General features: G+C 39.9%; 1 protein-coding gene across 22 annotated transcripts in view; it reads left to right on the forward strand.

Moving 5' to 3' along the window:
• Window positions 1-672: 672 nt before the first annotated feature.
• The window catches only part of atp2b2 (ATPase plasma membrane Ca2+ transporting 2), an 824,012-nt gene continuing 803,035 nt past the window's right edge, over window positions 673-21,649 (forward strand). For 16 of the 22 annotated variants that reach the window (XM_072582136.1, XM_072582137.1, XM_072582132.1 and 13 more), the window contains exon 1: window positions 1,566-1,688. The gene's annotated coding sequence lies outside the window, so the exon portion shown is untranslated. Of the gene's footprint in view, window positions 763-1,565; window positions 1,719-21,649 lie in introns of those variants that run through there. The other 6 variants (XM_072582139.1, XM_072582135.1, XM_072582154.1 and 3 more) reach the window with 4 other exon arrangements.

The raw sequence follows: 21,649 nt of genomic DNA on the forward strand, positions 1-21,649 counted from the left end.
TTAACTTCCACTTACAGAGCGTAGCAGGAGGAACAGTGTGTGGGTCTAGTCATATAGAGCTAAGCACTGTCAAGAAATGAATGTTAAAAGGAACCCATGATCACTGTAATGTTAATTTTGAAAGAGAAGGCATTGACAGCGAATGCTGATATTATTGATTATTTCGCACATGGTAATTATTTTCCTGTATCCTATTGAGAAGAATGAGAGAAAACTCGATGCTGAAATCAGGAACAGTATTTTAGTCTTCCAGATGTGGTTACATCGACAATAATGGAAGGGAAAAAGCTACAGTCCTTTATCGGTTCTATCAAAGCTAGAAATCAACTCCTTGTTTAATCCACAATTATAAAGTTTTCCATGAATCATACAAAAGTTATCCTTGCACAATGACTTGGTTAACCAAGCATCTATTTTGGAAAAAAAACCCGATATTCTTTGAGTCATTCTTGTTAATTGCAGATTAGTAAGATTTCTCCACAGCCCAAACAGAAGTAATGATCTCTGGAGAAACTCAAGTAAAAAGGAGTAACCGGTGAATGAATTAAGAATATTTACATGTATGGAAACTTTCAAGGAATGACCGTTGCCTAACGTTATAGTCGTATCTGCTCTGCTTATTTCCGCTCATTTAGACCACAATAGAACTTATTAGCGCACAGTTTACAATGCAAGTTCAACCCGTTTTCCGACTAAACTGAAGTTCGGCAGCACTGCTCCGGGAATGAAAACCAGATTGTTTCTAAACCCCAGCCTCTAAAGGTACGTAATGGAAAAATCTCAGTCACTTTCAGAGCAACTTGAATCTCTCCTGCAGACTACTTTTTGATTAACTTGTTTAACAGCCTCTGAGGCTTTCCGCACTTTAAATAAAAAAAAGTGGAAGGCTGAACATGAGACAAGTTTTCACATTGATCAAACCATACGCAGAAATCGCATTATATTCAAAACCAGAAACAAGGATCAAATGAGGGGGATGTATTAACGTATTTTCAGGAGATAAAAAAGTTTTTTAAAATTTTAATTTGAAAAGATATCCATTTGTAAAGGAGTGCGTTATCCAGGACCTTCTTGTTTTACTTTGTAGAGCGATGACCCTTTCAAAGGTAAGCTTTTATTTGAATTGCTATGGGAAGCTCTGCCTTGCTCGGATGGTGGGTGTGCAGGGTCTCGAACAGGGGACTGCCGCAGTCTCAGGAATTAATCTCCAGAATTCAACTTTCTCACGTTGCTGTTCCTCCTGGTGAGGGGAACCCGACCAATCGGGGCTCCGCTGGCGCATCACGTGCCGCAGAATGTGGAGATTGAGGAACATCTCTGAACCATTATTTGCAAATTGTAATTAAACCTCCCCAATCGTTACAAATAAATGATACCTCGTTCCAGAGCCCCTTTCTGCTTTGATCGCAGTGAGATCACTAATGTGTTCCTGTTGTTTGGTTGCCACCAGCGTGTTTTTCTTCTCTCTGAACATAATCCTCAGATATATACATATTCCTGCTGAAATGGGTGGTTAGTTGAAGCGCCATTGTGAGTGAAAGCGTTTTTAAATGGGTTTCTTTTGGTGCATTTTTCAGTCAGTGCTGGGGAGCTGTGGTGACAGCAGCACTCAGTCACACACACACATACCCACCCACACACACACACACACGGAACCAGCCGGCACCGTCATAATATACACTGAACAGGTAGGAGCAAGAACGTTATTCTTTCTGCAGGTACTTCATTTTTTAAATGCATATTATTATTTCGTGGAAACACCGCTGCTGGTATATTTCTTTCTTCGCAACCTTATTTTATTCGTTGTCTGACCTTGAGGTGATGGTGTATTACAGCAGCATCTAAAGCAACGCTGTTCTATTTCAACATGTACCGATTTGAGTTAGCTGGGAAGAGTGAGCGGGTCCAGTTTGCAGCAAAGAAAACATGCTCATGAATTGCACTGCCATATAAATCATTTTATTCCAAAATCTTTTGTTGTTTGCTGTTGAATACTGCAGCTGATTGATCATTCTGTACATCAACGATGGGGAATGGTTTATATGTCATTATGTTTTAAATATCCATTTGTTACTTGTTAATTATAGATCCTGTATAAGCTGCCTATAAGTTATTTCAGTTGCTCTCCCATTGCTCAACCATAATGTAGATGCTGCTTTCTGAAATTTGAATGTGTGCCTAAATATTTATGTACTTTACACTAGACCTTAAACTCGTCTAGATAATTGAAGTTTTAATGGTATCTGAAGGTGCTGTTTCTTTTATAATGCAAGATAAAAAACAAAGTATTCTATTAGTCACAATTAGTAATAGAATTTATAAGTAATCTGCAATGCATACAGACACAAACCTTCCATCTGTCACTTATATGCAGTCAATATTTCCACATTGTTTAACTTATCTTTAATTAGAGAACAGTAATATTTTTCATTCGAGAAAAACCTTTCTTTTTGTTTGTGTGGAAGACAAGAAAAAGAGGTAGTATATACTGTACAAAGTTTGTCTATACCTTTGCCTGTCGCCTTTCAGATAATGTTATAAATTATGATCTGAATGGGTTTGCAGTGTATATTGTAACATCTTATTGCAGTCTGAACCTTTTTAGGAGAGGTATTAAAGGTTTGTGTTGTTTTAATCTCAGTTGAACATTGATGAAGGTATTTGAGACTTAGATGAGTAATCATCACAATTTCCTATCAACTTGCAATAGGAAGAATAACAAACTTTTTTTTAGCTTCACCCCTTTCAACAAGAAGCAATTTTCTGCTCTGATTTTATTTAGTTATTATAACACTATTTTGTTCAAGAATACTTAAATGACTTGAATTTTTTCCTACATTTACCTCCAAATTGGTGATTTGGAAATATTTGTTTCCTAATAGGCACTGTATGAATGCTGTCTGATATGTTACTGTTATTTTTCAGTTATTGCTTGTGTGTGTGTGTCTCAGAATATTCACGTAAGCTTTGGCTCAATTGAAAAGTCATAACTACATAAATGTGTGTTCAATATTTCATTGTGCGGTTTGATTTTTCTTGGACACAACCATTCAGTCACAGTTATACTTGGCAAACAGTTGATCATGTGAAATAACGAAACAACTTCATTCCCAGCAACTATTTTCTAGCTGTTGCTTAAACAAAAAAATCTTTCTGATATCCTCAACAGAAAGACATTGAGCAATGCAAGGTTAAATATGTCAAATGTCATTAAATTATTGGGATTGGGCAGATTAAAATAACTGTGTGTTTGAATGCTAATGATGTTTGCGGACAGTGTGGGGATGGGGTGGGGGGTGGCTGCATGCCTTTTGCTTTGTCAAGAATCTTTATTAGATGAATTTATGTCCCGTAAAGAAAAGGTCTTCAAATATTTAAGTGGTGATTTGTCAAATAAAAAGACCTATACTCTGTGATAGATAATATTTAGGAATTTTACTGTGATAAAAGATGCAAACCACAATTTTTTGCATTATGCCCATGGTAAAAGCAAATAAGTACAATTTTTATCCTGTGATCCATTTTCTTTCCACAAATGTGTTTACTTTTTACAAATGACTGCTGATAGCAGCATACTGGAGATTAGCACACTGGTTCTATCTGCAAATGATCCAAACCTAGCTCTTGCTGTTCAAATAACATTTCATCTTATTTGCATTTCTGAAGGAAAAGCAATTTTAATGCAAGTATGAGAATACCTTGACCTGATAAGGATAATGGATTTCAACATCCTTCAGATATGTGGTCAAGTGGAATGTCAGTTTGGATTGCAAAGAAATTAATGTATTGACGTTTGCTACTTTAAATAATACCATGAAACATTCTCGTTCTCTTTTTATGAGATTGTGCGCAGATCATTGCTAAAATGTAGATTTCTGCATTTACTGCATTGTCAGTATCACGCTTGGACCACTTGAGACTTAATTTTTGCCTGCTTACTGTTAAATGGTAACATAATTATTTAAAGAAAAGCAAGTGACATTTGGATTTGATTGAACTGAATGTTCTCCTTTTGGAACTGCATGACCTCGGTTATTCAGACCCAGTTTTAAAATAATATAAAACAGAAGTAGATTTAACTTGCAGTTAAATTTTGTATTTATCAATTAACTATACTGTTATTAAAACTGAATAATTCCTCCAACCAAAGACTTTTACTATAACATACCATGGGCTTTTTTATGTTGATTGTCGTTTTCTGTTGACTTTATAGAACTACCTAACCAATAAGTTGAAAGAAAAGTGAAGGAACACGTGGAATATAGTATTCTCAATATTTGTACATATTAAACGAGATCATGGAAGCAAACTGGTGCAGAATTCATGGCCTTTTTGGATTGTCTTAAAATGTGGCAGTCTTACATAATCATATGAAGTCTACAACCTTGCATATAAAGTCACACCAAGGGTACACCTTACATATTCCTACCTTCTGTTGCAAAATTGACATTTAACAACTGATGATTGGCACTGAAGCCTAGGACCTGAATTATCAATGGAATTTATCGTCAGAACTAATTCTACTGACGCCAAGTGACAGCATGATTCTTCCATGTCAGAAACATGTATTGCCTGAAAACAGGTATTTTCTCATTAAGCTATTCTGGGATATTTTACAATAACAGATCTGTTTTACACTATAGTTTATACAAAGAGTAGTGCTTGTTTTAATATAAACCTTGATTTTTCATTTTTTTTTTACAATGGAACACATATAGAAGGCTTCCTCTTATGAGTAGCATGTTTGTATGTTCCCAAATGTTTTTCTCATTGATGTGATAGGGAGCTGCAGTGGTATAGTGCGTCGCTCTTCTGTCTCTGAACCAGAAGGGTTAAGTACCACTCCAAGACTTGCTGGCTTTATAATGACTCAGCCACTGGTATGTACATAGGTGAGTTGTATGTATTCTTGTTAGTTGCCATTCTGAGGAAATGGGGAAGCTTCATGGTGGAAAGGGCATATGATTGTTTCACAATCTGGCAAGTCCAAAACCAAATGATGGTTGAGATTAAGGTGATCAACCAATGTTATGCTGATTTTTATGTAACATGGGAAAAATCAAAAGAAAAATGAAGATACTAAAACAAACAGATTTTATTGACAATTTGGCTGGCATGAAAGGTGAGGTGAGTCACTTTTATTCTAGGTGAATGCCCATATGTTCTTCATCTGTCTTTGTCAATTCAACATATCCACCTCCCAATGACTATTGTTTCGTGAAGAGTTCAGACATATAAAATTTCTCTCTTTACCAAAGATTTGTTTGAATAATCTCAAACATAAGACTTGCGAAAAAGTTTGCAGTTGTGCTGAATTAACACTGTTGTCACTATCCATTCCCAGTGCTCTCGAGAAAAGATGTTAAATATGTTATCTTCATTGGATGCTATAGTAAAAAGAAAAGCAAAATTAACATTAAAATGTTACAGATGATGCTGAGTTCACCAATGGATACTTGTACTTTTACCAGGAAACAAGGAGAACACACTCCGGCATCTCGATCAAGATAGTCCTAGTTAACTGGAAATATCTCCTGACCCCAGGAAGTGGTCAGTTCGCTGATGTCCCTACTTCTGCTTTGTTTGTAAGATTTGATTGAGCATCAGCAATCCTGAAGGTCTTGTTTTCCTTTTACTAAAGGAGATCTCCCTTCCTTATTATGCCTTTTCCTTACCTCCCTCTGTCCAACAACCCTCATTCTCTCCCTTCCTCCACCATATCAGCCATTATTCTTGTAAAGAAATGCAAGGGATTAGAAACTGAGCACTAACCAAAAAAATGAGTGGAGGAAAGAGTTAGTTTTAATACGTTTGGATAATAGCTGTGTTATATGATGGTGCATGGGATTCAGAACCAGAGGGGATATGTTTCAGGTGATTAATAAAAGAATCAAAGGTAACATGAGGAATTGTCTTTCTCACAGTGTGCCATTAGAATCTGAAATGCAGTGCCCAAGAGTATGGTGGAGGCAGGATCAGTTCTGGCTATCAAAAGGGAGTTGGGTAAACAGCTGAAGACAAGGAAAGGATGCAGGAGAGGGACTAGCTAAATAGCTCTTGCAGAAAACTGTCATGGATCTGACAGATCAACCATCCTTCCATGCAGTAACCATTCTATAATCTGTCAAAGCCCTCTCTTTTTGTTTGTATGTTCCAATTTTTGAAATTTTCCATAATTCAAAAAAATTCCTGAATGTTTTCACGATATAAAGTAAAATAACGGAATATTCCAGCAATTAAAATGAATGAGCAAATTTAGTTGGTTTGCCCTCACAATGAAACTTTAATTCAAACTAAGCAAAGTTTATCTAAGCAGCCCAGCTTTTGGTTTGGTCTTTGGATAGTATTTTTTCCCACCCTGCAGCTCCCCAATGCACTACCAATTTCACAATACACACGAGAGCACAAGTGACAGCAAAATTAGCTAATAGTGCAAAATGTACCAGGACCTAACTTAGATTGCAACTCCATCTCAATGTAAAATGCAACTTTCCCTTAACAAGAGAGAATCTTTGTACAGGTATGGAACTTTATTCTCATGATTAGATTCCCTACAGTGTGGAAACAGGCCCTTCAGCCCAACAAGTCCACACCGACCCTCCGAAGAGCAGTCAACCCAGACCCATTCCCCTACGTTTACCCTTGACTAGTGCACTTAACACGACAGGCAATTTAGCATGCCAGTTCATCTAACCTGCACATCTTTGGACTGTGGGAGGAAACTGGAGCATCCAGAGGAAACCCATGCAGACATGTGCAAACGCCACACAGCCAGTTGCCTGAGGTGGGAATTGAACCCGGGTCCCTGTTGCTGTGAGGCAACAGTGCTAACCACTGAGCCACCGTGCTGCCCTATTGTTCTATGTCAGGAGACATTGAGGACATAAAACACAGACTTAGTGACTGCAGAACACCCATGGCTTGTCTCCAAAAAATGACCCCGAGCTTCCTGTTGCCTGTCACCTTAACACACCACTGTATGCTCTCTGGCCCAACATCTTTGTCTCAGGCTTGCTGCAGTGCTCCAGTGAAGCATCTCATTTTCCACTTGGGGTCCCTGCAGCCTTCAGAACTCAATATTGAGTTCAATAATTTCAGGCCTGAACACCATCTCCCACACTCTTACCCAACCTCCATACACCAGATCATTTCATCACATGGGTTGCTACAACAAAGAACGCATTGTCAGCCATCAACAGTAATTAGTCGCAGCTATTGATTTTCCTAGGCTGGCCTTTATACATCCACTTTCTCTCTCGACTCCCATCTTCACTTATCATGTACTCCCATGTGCCCTTCTAATCTTCAGCATATATACTAACCTTCTCTGAGTTATAATCAGTTCTGAAGGAGGGTCACTGGACCCAAAACGTTAACTGTGCTTTCTCTCCACAGATGCTACCAAGATGTGTTGAATTTTAAGGCAATTTGTGTTTTTGTGCTTATTTCTAGCATCAGAAGGGTTTTTAAAAACATGTTTACCCTCATAGATATAGATATTTTTAATCAGTCTGTTCAGACATGTTATGATATACCTCTGGAGCAAGTGAGACTTGAATCCAGGCCTCTGGCTTAGAGGTAGGGACACTAGCACAGTGCTACAAGAGCTCTTAGCCATTGAGTTAGGTTAAATCACTTTCTTGTTGTTGACAGTGTAGCATTAAAATTTGAAATGAGTTTGGATGGTCTCAGTGGTTTTGAAATGTTGCCAGTCTCTCCATTGTAAGATTCCTTATTTTTGAAGCAAAATTTAATTCATTTAACTTTTTATGTATTCATTCATGGGATAAGATTGTTGCTGGCATTTATCACTCGTTGCATATTGGCCTTGAGAAAGAGATGATAAATTGCCTTCTTGAACCAATGTGACTAGTATTCTGATCACAACAGAGAGCTGTCTGGTCAAAGTAAAGTCTCTTTTGAAATGCCCATAAAATGGCTGCTTACAGTGTGTGTGCTTCCTGGTGGAAGGCACATGATTTTGGCAGACCGCGAAGGACGTTTGTACTTGATTGCATTTCAGTCCAAGCAACTACTCGAATGCTGAAAAAAAATCAATGCCATGGCCTCAGCTATTTACAATCTACATGAATGAGTTACACAAAGAGAAAGAGTAGTGTGTCAAAGATTGCCGATGATACGAATGCAAGCTGAGGGCAAGGGACAAACATTTTGCAAAGAGATATCGACAGAATCAAACAAAGTAAATCAGGCGAAGAACTGTAGTGCTGGAAATTTGAAACAGAAATTGAGAAACTCAGCAGGCTTGGCAGCATCTATGGAAGAAAACAGCGTTTAATGTTTCAGGTCCAGTGACTCTTCTTCAGAAATTCATCAGATGAAGAGTCACTGGGCCCAAAATGTTACTTCTGCTTTCTTCTCACAGATGCTGCCAGGCTTGCTGAGTTTCCCCAGCAATCTTTGTAGACAGATTAAGTGAATCAACAACAACAAGATGGCAGGTGGACCGTAATGGACCCAATTTTGAGGCTATTCAGAAATTAAAAAGCAGAGCTTGTGCTAAAAGACATGAACCTTTTCAGTGTTGATGTTCACGTTGGGACTTGGTGTGTACTTCGAATGTTAACAGACAGAAAGTAAAGGGTGATGTTGGAGGGTTGTTTTTGTGGTTGGAAGCCTGGGACCAGCATGTATCACAGGGATTAGTGCTGGGAACCTTGCTGTTTGTTACATACATTAACAAGTTAGATGTGAATGTAGAAGGTATAATTAGTAAGTTTTGCAGATGACATGAAAATCATTGCTCCAACCTTATTAATGGGCAGTGCAATGGCAGATGGAATTTAATCCTGATAAGCGTGATGCATTTTTGCGAGGTCTGATATTTCCAAGTGCTTTTTGCCTTTTTCCTTTTGAACTCCAGGTTTGAAAAATGCTGTCCAAGAATTCTTGTCTGGTTGCTGCAGATTTGTAGATTCCACCTACCTCTTCTTTGTACGTGCATATGGTGTAGTGAGTGAATGTTTAAGGTGGTGAATGGGATGCCAGTCAAGTGGACAGCTTTGTTCTGATTGGCATTGAGTTGAGTGCTGTTGGAACTGCACACATCCAGGCAAGTAGAAAATATTGTATCATACTCTTGGCAAACTGCAGGTGTTGGAAAGCCTTTGTGCAGTTAAAGGGTGAAGTACCAATTTTTGACCTTCTTATCACCACAGATTTAGAAATTAGAACATAGAACAATACAGCGCAGAACAGGCCCTTCAGTCCTCGAAGTTGCACCGACCTGTGAATTATTCTCAGCTCGTCCCCCCTACACTATCCCAAATTTTATAGTGGCATGTCTGTTAAGTTTCTAGTGGGCAGTGATATGCAGGATGGTGATGGTGGAGGATTCAGGAATGATCAGGCTGTCAAATGAGAGGAGGTAAATTCTTAGAAGTGGTCATTGCCTGACAGTTTTTAAAAATCCTATTGAATGCTACTTGCTACTTTTCAAGCTCAGCCTGAATACGATGTAGATCTTGTTGTATCTGCTTACAAAAGGCATCATTATCTGAAACTTAGAAATGGAAGTGAACACCGATTATCAGTGAACATGGCCACATTTGAACTATAAGATATGGGGAGGATCATTGATGAAGGAGTTGAAAATGGATGGGATCTACTGGATTGTCAGACCGTAATCTGAAGAATTTCTGCAGTGAAATTTGGGAATGAGATGATTGGTCTTTTAGTAATTATAGCCATCTTCCTCCATATTAAGAATGACTGAAAGGATTTCTCCCTGATTTCAGTTGACACTGGGTTTAGTAGAGTTCTTTGCCATACTTGTTTAAATGCTGCCTTTTGACTTTTCTTCATTCATTCCTGGGATTTGTGCATCATTTGCAAGTTCAGCGTTTATTTTCTATCCTTCATTGTCCTTGCAAAGGTGGTTCTGAGTCGTTCCGATGTTCAATAGACAATAGGTGCAGGACTAGGCTATTCTACCCTTCAAGCCTGCACCACCATTCATTATGATCATGGCTGATCATCCTCAATCAGCATCCTGTTCCTGTCTTATTTCCATAACCCTTGATTCCACTCTCCTTGAGAGCTCTATCCAACTCTTTCTTAAACGAATCCTTCTGGGGCAGAGCATTCCACACAGCCACCACTCTCTGGGTGAAGATGTTTCTCCTCATCTCTGTCCTAAATGGCCTACCCCTTATTTTTAAGCTGTGTCCTCTGGTTCGGGACTCCCCCATCAGCGGAAACATGTTTCCTGCCTCCAGAGTGTCCAATCCTTTAATAATCTTATACGTCTCAATCAGATCCCCTCTCAGTCTTCTAAACTCAAGGGTATACAAGCCCAGTCACTCCAATCTTTCAACATAAGATAGTCCCGCCATTCCAGGAATTGACCTCGTGAACCTACGCTGCACTCCCTCAATAGCCAGAGTGTCTTTCCTCAAATTTGGAGACTAGAACTGCACATAATATTCCAGGTGCTGTCTCACCAGGGCCCTGTACAGCTGCAGAAGAACCCCTTTACTTCTATACTCAATCCCTCTTGTTAAGAAGGCCAGCATGCTATTTGCTTTCTTCACTACCTGCTGTACCTGCATGCTTGCCTTCTTTGACTGGTGTACAAGAACACCCAGATCTCTTTGTACTGCCCCTTTACCTAACTTGACTCCATCTGCCTTCCTGTTCTTGCCACCAAAGTGGATAACCATACATTTATCCACATTAAACTGCATCTACCATGCATCTGTCCAGGTCACCCTGTAAACTCCTAACATCCTCCTCACGTTTCACCCTGCCACCCAGCTTTGTATCATCAGCAAATTTGCTAATGTTACTATTAATACCAAGTAGTCACTCTCACCTCTCTTCTGGAATTCAGCTCTTTTGTCCATGTTTCGACCGAGGCTTCCAGAAGTTCAGGATCAGAGTGATCCTGATTGGATCTGACTTGCCTAATTATTTTCTGTGCAATTTTAGGGAGATTGGAAATGCAAATTTACCAGTGAAATTATGCAGCTTGGGTTAAGGGACAATTGAACACTTTATATATCAAACTCACCTATACTAACATATGATTGATATTTCAGAATATAAAGTGGACAGCTGCTAGGGTCACCTTATGTTGATAAATAAAAATGCAAATTCAGATGTTTATGGATAACTGTCAGCTAAGTGCTGCCCTACCTGAAAATCCTTTGGCACACATCCAGTTTGCAGCATGACTCTGCATCTTGAACATGGGATACAGAATGCCCTGCTGTTGCATGTTGAATTTTGAATCACACAAAAGGACACTTAAATGACAAACATAATGTTCCAAATGGAAATGGCTGGAGGGATTAAACAGCCACCTCACATTATTATGCTAATCTGCATTGAATCTTTGCTGTCATTGATTAAAACAATGGCCTTTTTTTTGCTATAGGTGACACCAACGTTTTAGCATTCTCCATTTATTACAGGGAAAATCAAACACTAACTTCAGGCACCTCTGTGTATAAGGTTAAACATAAAAGTTGAAAGGTTGCTGACCAAGACCCTTAGCACTGTTGCAATCTTGGATGATATACTGAAATCACTGTAATAGTGTGAACTTGGATTATGTGGCCACTATTTCTGCATTGCAAATTTTAATAGTGCATTTAGGAGTGAATTTTTAATGGCATAATATGCGATGGCTACTTCTGAACAACCTCTTTGGCTCTGAAAACAAAACTAATGTTACAGATATGGAGGCTTGTTCCTTTATCAGAAAACCTGCATATTCAAAAAAAAAGAAAATCTGTTTGCCTGTATAATTTCCTTTTAATCTCATTTGTACTTTAAAATCTTTTCTGTTTTGCTTTCTTATATGATGTGATTTCTGTTTCCTGTTTACTTTCTGGTTTAGATTCTGCATGCTCCAGTGAAGATTCTTCAGTCTTACTGAAGAACTTCATCGTTACTTGCCTTGTTCACTTGCTACAGATCTCTTTGGACAGTATGACACTGAAACTGATGTCAGACAACTGAATTTTCCATTCCCAAGTCCACAAAAATTGAAATCATAATAATAGAATCTCTGCAGTGCAGAAAGAGGCCAATCAGCCCCTCGAGTCTACACTGACTCTCAAAGTATACCACCCAAATCCAAGTCCCCCCTCCCACTCCGTAACCCCACATTCCCATGGTTAATCCAGCAATCTTATACATCTCCAGACATTATTTGCAAATTAGCATAGCCCAGAGGAAACCATGTAAATATGGGGAGATCATGCAAACTCCATGCAATCACAAATGGCTGGAATTGAATCAGGGTCCCTGATGCTGTGAGGCAGCTGTGATAGCTACTATGCAACTATGCCATGTATAAATACTGACACAGTGACCCTGGCCCACTAGTTGAGAAGTCTGGGTGATTCCTCCTTTCCAGGACACCATACTAGATTGAGATTCAATGACTGAGAGGCTGTTACTTGCCATAGAACGACGACTCAAACCCTGTCGAAGGGGGGATGTCTGATCTCCAAGACTTGCCGCCTAATCATATGGCTGGCAGTTCTTCTATCCCAGCAGCACCACTGGGAAATGTGATCACTGCTGGAATTACAGGCATTCCCAACAAAGAGAAGACATAGAGCTAGAGACCAGGTAAATGTAGTTCCTCTGGGGCCAAGCTGACATTTCCCAGTGGAGGGAGGGTTACAGTGGTTGGGGGAGGGGGGATGGCAAAGTTTGACAGGATATGGTGAAGCAGAACAGACATGATGGCGATGACCTCTGGGAAGCTCCGTTGAACACAACATGCCTGAACAGGAGGGATTCCTTTCAAGCTCCAACAACACTGCCAGCACTACCACATGGTCTGGGCTATTAGTTGGCCCTTAAGAGCCTCAGTGTGCTTGGAGGAGGGCAGCTCAAGTCTTCACATTCTCTCTCTCTCTCTCTCTCTCTCACACACACTCTCTTTCACAAGGGGTGGCACAGTGGTTAGCACTGCTGCCTCACAGCGCCACAGACCTGGGTTCAATTCCTGCCTTGGGCAACTGTCTGTGTGGAGTTTGAACATTCTCCCCGTGTCTGTGTGGGTTTCCTCCGGGTGCTCCAGTTTCCTCCCACAGTCAAAACATGTGCAGGTTAGGTGAATTGGCCATGCTAAATTGGCCGCAGTGTTAGGTGAAGGGGTAAATATAGGAGAATGGGTCTGGGTTGGTTGCTGTTCGGAGGGTCAGTGTGGACTTGTTGGGTCAGTTTCCATGCTGTAAGTAATCTAATCCCTCTCCCACATACACTCTCACCTCTCCCAGGGCAGAGAGGGCCTGTAAAGGTCCACCCTAAATTTCTGTGGATAACAATGCATGAGGTGAATATTGAGCCATTACTTAATGAGTAACAACCCAAGTTCTAAGCCGATGTACACTTTGCCTCTATTAATATGAAGTTCTAAAGCTAGACTAAGGGCAGTATCCAGCAAATTCAATTCTCTCAGTGCTATCCAACATATCATTAGTGAAAGCATTGAATAGGAATGGTCATAGCAGATAACCATACTGTTCTCCTGCATAGTTGGAGAATGGCACCGAGGTGATGTAGAGAATCTTGATTCTGCTCTTTCATTAACATGTATCCTGGGGATCTGTTATGAATAAAATTTTCAAAATGGGCGAGAGAATACCTTCTAGCTCTTTCATGAGGTCTGCATGAATCAATATGTCAAATGCATTTTGCAAATTAATCTTAGCAAAGATTTTTCTCAGGAATTACAAATCTCAATAGTGTTTGAATACAGGAACAGCATATCTAATACATTGCTTGCAACTTCAAATTCTAGTCTGTTCCTTTCTGATTGCCTCACAGATTTCCAGATTATTTAATATGAATCTTGTGACAACTCCCAAAACCACCTCGTGGGTACAATATTCTAGATGTCAGCACAATGCTCTGAGATAGAAGATTGTGAGTAGAAGTCACGCTTGAGCATAAAACCGCTCGGCTGGTACTTGAATGCAGCACAGATGGATGATACCGACACTTGGTAAAAGTTATAACGGGTAGATTTGATGCCACCATGTTATAGAGGTTCAGACTGGTTAAGTGTAACAGAGGGAGTGTTGGTAGTTTTAATAGAAGCTGTTCTTGTCTTAAATGAAATATAACTAATTGCATGATTATAACTATATTCAAGCAGCACAGTGGCTCAGTGGTTAGCACTGCTGCCTCACAGTGCCAGGGACCTGAGTTTGACTCCAGCCTCGGGCGACTGTCTGTGTGGAGTTTGCACAATCTCTCTGTGTCTGTGTGAGTTTCCTCCATGTGCTCCGGTTTCCTTTCACTCTCCAAAGCTGTGTAAGTTAGATGAATTGGCTACGTTAAATTGCCCATAGTGTCTAGGGATGTATAGGTTAGATGCATTAATTAGAGGTAAATATAGAGTAATAGGGTCTGAGTGGGTTACTGTTTGGAGGGTCGATGTGGATTTGTTGGGTCAAATAGCCTGTTTCCATACTGCAAGGATTCTATAATAAAAATAAATAAGTTACACTGATGTGATTGAGATTGGTACTAACGTGATGACAAATGTAAGTCTAATTATTTTGAAATCCAGAGCTGTTCTCCCACCAATATCATCATATTTTGCAATATTTCATACATTCCACTGCATTAAGCATTTCAGAGCCTAACACATTCTCTTTATGTATGTACTGTCAGTGAATAGGAAAGGTTTGGATGGATGTTGACCAGGAGCAGGCAGGTGGGACTAGTTTAGTTTGGGATTATGTTTGGCATGGACTAGTTGAACTGAAGGGTCTGCTTCTGTGCTGTATGACTCTGACTCTGACTTTATGGTGTTGTCTTTTAGTTGAGATCTGAGATCCAAGATCCATCGTCTGTCCCCTTGGTTGGATTCCATGATATTTATTTGAATAAGAGCAATGGAGATCTCTCAGGAGTCCTTCTTGGAATGGGACCCAATATTTATTTCCCTGTCAACACCTAAAAAGAAAGATGGTGCTCAATACCATTGGGATCTTACTTTGTCCAAAATGGCTACAATATTACTCCCATTACAACATTGACATTTCAAAAATGCATCCTTGATTGCAAATTATCTTAGGATATCACAAAGTCATAAAAGGCACTAAATAAATGCAAGCCTTTTTACTTTTAATGTTCCTGGATATGTGTTAGTTCACTAGAATGCTGTTTCCTCTGGTCAGAAACAATGTTATGGAATACCAGTGCCTTGTAGGTTCAATCAGCTTTACAACCTCAGAATGATATCTTTAAGGTGCTTTCCTGGGCATTGGCACTGTTCCCTAGGATCATTGCCATTTTCCACTCCTTTTGATGCAGTCAACGTTTTTTAAAAATTGGCATGGACATCGCTCACATTTGTTGTCCTGCCATTAGTTAGGTCATATAGTACAGAGTCTACCTCCTCCCATAAAGACTGAGTCAGTGATCAATATGACAACTTCATGTGTGAATGGACTTTTTTTTTAAACAGTCCATGACATGAAGAGGGTATGGAAATAGTTTACCAGGATGTTGCCTGGTTTGGAGGGTATTCGCTAAGAGAAGAAATAGGGCAAACTTCATTTGATTTTACTTGAACATTGAAGGATGAGAGACGACATGATAGAAGTTTACAAAATTGAGGGGTATGGATAGAATAGATAGGAGGGATAGCCAGAGCCTTTTATCCAAGGGTAGAAAAGTCAATTACTGGGAGACATAGGCTTAAGGGAAAAGGGGGTAAATTGAAAGGAGATGTGAGAGGCAAGTTTTTTTTTAAAGAGGGTGGCAAGTGCCTGAGATGTGCTGCCAGAGGAAGTGGTGGAGCAGATCCAATAGCAATTTCATGTTGATTCTTAACGAATATATGAATAGGCTGGGAAAAAGGAATACAGAGGGCATAGAAGCAAAAGATTTTTAGTTTGGAAAGATGTGTCAGTGCAGTTGTTATGGACTAGGTCAGACCACTCGAAACATTCCTAAGCAGGCAGCCCAGACCATAACTTTGCAATTTGTTTTGGTAAGTATACAGTGAAAATTACCCGGATCAAGTTAGCGAGGTTGACTACCAGGTTTAAAACAGACAAAAAATGTGTTCTCAAAATTACACAATGAAACACTAAGAACAGAATAAAGAACCTCTATAGAACTCAGTCTATCCTAACTAGACTTAAGTATGCTGTTCCCAAGTATACACAATGGTCCAATAAGCAAACCCTCACTTTAAAACGCGGTTCAAAAAAGGGTCAGATGCTTACAGGTTGAAGTTAGAAGGGCAGAAGAGAGGGTTTTCACACAGCTAACTGTTGAACTCCCAACCAGTTCTGGACTGAACTAAACTGCTCAGCTAGAGAGCTGACCACTCCCCTTTCATTCTACAGGTCACTTCTAAAACATGACCACTTTGGCCTCAAGACACATCTGTTCACATATAAACAAAAAGGCCTCTCAATACCTTTTAACCTCTGTACCAAACCAGATTAATTGGAACCAAGACTGGTTCATTACCCTTCTGAAAAAAAAACAAGGACATAGTATCCTTGAGAAAAGGAACATCTTTTAGAGAAAAGAAATTTAGCTTTGTGACAGAATCCTGGTGGGCCAAGGGGTCTGTTCCTGTGCTATACTGTTCTTTTGATGTTTGACTTCTTCTTTAATCGAAAAATATTATTGTACTAGTTCAATGAAGAAGCAACTTTCATGGGCTAGAGTTTTTGGATGTTGGGGTTTCCTCCACCACTCATCCCTGCTGATCACAACTGCCCCCAAACCATTTCTATACTCCATTATGCAGACAGGGACCTAAAGTAGAGAGGAGAGCAGATTCCCTTTCTAGTTGACCAGCAGATCAATCAACATGGGCCCAAATTGCAGCCCATAAAGGCCAGATGAAGTATGATACTCATCAGTGTTGGAAGCAGGTCAATGATCTTCAGTGCTCTGAAAGAGTAAGTGTTGTCACTCACTTAAGGGCCACCACTCACTTGAATACTGCCACTGCGCATATCTCTCACTAAGATTTATGGACCTGAACATCCACTCCTTCATGTATCATGCCCATTCAAAGACTATCACCCACTTCATCCACCCAAACTACTAACAATTCATATCCTCTGCCTGTCCCACTTATTCAATGCATCTCCCCAGCTCCTGCTCTTGCATCTTCTATCTATTTCCTTTATACTCTTTGTAATAATTGCACAGAGGCCAGTATCCCATCACCAAGTCACCCTTTATTTACATGTAGACAGTACTCTGGCTGTGGCCAGCCAGCTCAGAGTCAGTCCCTGAAGTGAGGAGATTCTGAATTCCCTGTTAATAATCAGAGAGCCAGAGCTCCCTGATTTGATTGGGATTCTAACCCCACCCAGGATCACATAGATAATAAAATCCATCTGATTCCAATCACCAGATTCCACCCCCACCCCAAATATCTGGGGATGTAGGTTACTTCCTTTTGTGATGTTTTTGCCCCAGGTCCAGTTCTTCTGATACAGGTGGTGTGTACCGGAATGTAGCCCATCTTTTGCATCTGGAGTGTCTTAGGAGAGTTTCCTCCTCTTCAGGTGGTAACGGCATGGAGGCTGCATCCATCTTGGACTCTGAGATTTCCTCGAGACCCCACAGTTTCTGACAGGCCTTTTGGCTGTTCTGAGGGATCAGGTGTGTTTTGCTGCCACCCCATTTGTGAAATAAAAGCTTTCGGGTGAACCACATGTTTGTTCAAGACTGCCTCTCCTACCCGAACTTTGTATGTCACGTGGCCCGACCTCGCCTTGCCCCCATGCAGGGTCATTTCTATGGTTCTGGCACCAAACTGCATTCCCTGAAGCAAAGTATTCTCTCTCACTTGTAGGAAACTTGTGGCCAGCCTTGTGGTTTCACATACCCCACATACCCACTCTGATTTGCATGTCAGGATTTGCAATGTCAAGTTTCTTGGTGGAGGACAGGGTAATTTTAACATGCATTTTGGGGTGAGTTGGGCTTTATTAAGCTGCAGTTACATGAAAATAAGGTAGTTACTGCTCAACGTCAAGAGTGTGGTGCTGGAAAAGCACAGCAGGTCAGGCAGCATCCGAGGAGCAGGAGAATCGACGTTTTGGGCATAAGCCCTTCAAAAGGAACCCAGTGCCACACTCTCAATTCTGATCTCCAGCATCTTTCTCCTCGTGATTGCTCAATGGCAGGCTTCTAAAGCTGCCATTTAAGGCTTGAAGGAAAAATGGCAAAAATCTTTCTTGATGTCAAGGTTTTGTTTTTTGTTTAACTGTCTTTTTTTCCACCACTCTTGCCATTACTTACATCACAGCAAAGACAAGAATATTCCACCTTTTCTTCCTTTTTGTTTAATTGTTAACCTTGATAACTGTCAATAAACATGGTAGTGTTTTGAACTGTTTTTGACTTTGCCCCATACAGAATATACTAAAGTCCAAAAGCATCTCAATCCATGTTGTTCTCAGTGTTCTGAAGCAATTTGTTCATTCTACAGTTAACATTTAACATACATAATATTAGAAAAAAAAGGAAACTGCAAAGTTAGTCTTGATTAGTGAGTGAGACAAGCATAAATACAGTAAACTCCACGGGTCCCGGAAACTGAAGTGCTGCGATATAGGAATCGGGTGTCGGGAGCTTCAGTTCCACACTTTCACTGTCAATGAAGGTTGCTTTTTGTCATTAAGCAGGTCTTTGCCACTTTCAGGACATGCTGTTGGAAAGAATGATGCATGATAACAATGCTTTGTCTTCTACAGACAAAAGGTTCAGAACCTGTGGGGTGATTTATGGAGTTGCACTGGTAACTGTATATTCAGATTGACCCAAATGAGGGAACATGACTAATTTACAATGTAAGAGGTGAGCGAAATGGAAAACCAGAGAAATAAGACACACAGAGCTATTTAATGAAAGCTGTAAATTAATTAACTTTAACTTTGATCTGGGTGTGTTGTTGATCAGGTGGAATGATTCCAATGTTTTATTCTATTGCCTACCACTGAAAATTAATATAACTGTAGATATGGTGAGTGAGAAAATAGAATGAAGTCTCATAGCAAATATATTAAGCGATATCTTCTGATCTGGATCAATAACCCTATGTCTGATCCTGATCAGACAAAAAAAACATATCCATCAACTGATTTCTCTGAGTGATCTTCTGATGGAAGATCCTTCTGAACTGACTCAGTGCAGCAAACCTTGGAAGGGACAGTGAAGAGAAAGACACATCACTTTTTAAAGTTTTTTTTAAAAAGTGTAAAATCCCAAAGTTTCATTGAAAAAACCATGAAGTGCAAGTATGTGTGTAAAGGGGTTTGTGACAGAATAGTTAGATAAGGTGACAGACTGATGGTAGCACCAGGGGGAGGTGGGCAGATAGCTGTTGGGTGAGGTGGTGGGTAGCAGGTGGATTGGCGGTAATTGGGGCAAAGGGTGTTATTCGATCACAGTTGCTGTGTCAGGGAAGGAGCCAATTGGAGAGTCAGGTGGGGTTTCATTTGAGGTTGTGTGATTGGTATAACCAATACTAGAGCTTGCTCACCACCACTTTCTTGAGGTTCAATAGGGATGGACAATAAATAGTTGCAAAGTGATGCCCTCTGCCCACCCCCCACCCCAAGACACAGACAGACAGACACACAAACACAGACACAATCACTGATACTCATAACCCAAATTATTTTTGTATTTTTTCATGACCCACAAAGAATAGAGAAGGTGTGAGTGTGTGGTGGATGCATGGGAGTGGTGTGGAGGAGGTGGTATGGCGGGTGCTGGGGGCTACTGTGGCTTGTTACACAGAAGTTAAACTTGGATTTTTCTGTTTAATGTTTCCTGAGAAAGCATTGAGGTAAAGAAGTCGAAAGTACTTTCTTTTTGGAGGGTCTCTACAAGTAGAGGAGTTGCAAGATCAAATTTATGGGTCAGTTCTCAGAGTCCTGTCTTAGGACAGCTGAGAGACTCTAGTATATCTGAGGGTGTGCACCTAGTCTCCAGCCATCTGGTGACTGAAAAATCTGGGCCTAGGTCTTTGTCGTTTACCTGAATACAGCTGTTTTTGAATGAATAGAATGTTTTCATTGATTTGTCACACCCATGGTGTGCTATTTTTAAATCTGTTATCCAATTAACGAGAGAAGATAGCAAGAGTGGTTTGTCTCCTGCTATCTTAAGCTTAGTGCTAGATTTATTACCCTGCAGGAAGATATCCAGAATACCAATTTTTATCCAAAATTAAAATGTCAAAGGGAAAGCATATGAGCAAGTGAATTATTAGCAGAAGTAGGTCATTCAACCCCTCAAGACTGTTGTCATTTGATAAGGCCACAATTAGATTAGTCATGATCTTGATTCCATCTTCATGACTACTCCTGATATCTCTTGATTGCTTTGTTAGTCAGGACTCTAGCTATGCATTAGTTCTATTCAATGACCCAACCTGGACCGCTCTCGAAGGAAGAGAATTCCACAGACGTGCAACCCTCTGAGGAAACATACATTCAAGATGGTTAATGAGGAGTGTTAAATGAAGCCCCAGTTAAAGGGGCAAATAGATGCCCTGCAGTTCCTTTCCCACTGGAAAGTTGTGGATTGATGGTGTGAAGTCTTGCGCTAGAGGATGACAAGGCAATTTATCATGCAAATCAAATTAGATGCTGCCTCACACACAACTCAATGTAAATATACCTCAATGAAGCAACTTTCACTTTCATCGTGCCTTTAATGTAGTAGTATGCCTCAGTGTTTCACAGGAGCATTATAAAACACAGCTTGAAACAGTTATTTAAGAAGACATTTGAATTAGCTTTTGATGATCTTTCCTAATAAATAGATTTTAAGGTGTCCACCGAAGAAGGAAAGGTGGAGAGACTGCGAGGTTAGAGTGGGAGTTTCTGAACTTAGGACTGCGGTTGAACATGTCAAAGGTTGCAGAAGGATTGAAAGACAAACAAAATAATGTACCGCAGTCACATTTGCAATCAGCTTAGTATTAGATGTCCAACCTTGGGTTCTGGTTTTTCACTTAAAGTCAAATGAGCTATTTACTTTTAATACCTCCTTAATGTTTTAAAGATTTATTTTACAGAACCCCTTAAACCCTGTGAGGGTTATGACTGAGAATGCATATCAACAATGCAGACAATGCATTGTTGATATGCTTCAAACCATCCATATGCATTAATTTCTTTTTGAAAGTCAGTGTACAAAATTACACATCATAACAACAAATTTGGTTTTCAGGTACAATGTGAAGTCAATAAGTAAAATGGTATAATTTAATTACCATTGTAGAAATCTGGCCACAGGGTGACAAAGATTGGGAACTGAAAATTTGAAGATGCTCATCATTTAGGAAGTATATGCAAAAGGGGAAAAATGAGGTGGGTAATGCTCCTAATGAGGACTGGAAGAGAAACATAGATTGAAAATCAAGATGTAGAATCAGTTTGTGTGGAGCGAAGAAATGTCAAGGGGCAGTATGTATTTGTGGGAGTTATTTCTTGGCCACCAAACAGTAATGTTGATGTAGGGTGTGGTATAAATTTGTAAATTGAAGTACATGTTAAGAAAGTAACTGACTAATCAAGGGCAACTTACCTTTACATAAACCTAGTCAGTACTAATGTTGTCGAGATTGAATCCCTGGAGTGTGCACAAGATGGATTCCTGGAGC

The sequence above is a fragment of the Chiloscyllium punctatum genome, chromosome 12, assembly GCF_047496795.1.
Source record: "Chiloscyllium punctatum isolate Juve2018m chromosome 12, sChiPun1.3, whole genome shotgun sequence".
NCBI lineage: Eukaryota > Metazoa > Chordata > Chondrichthyes > Orectolobiformes > Hemiscylliidae > Chiloscyllium > Chiloscyllium punctatum.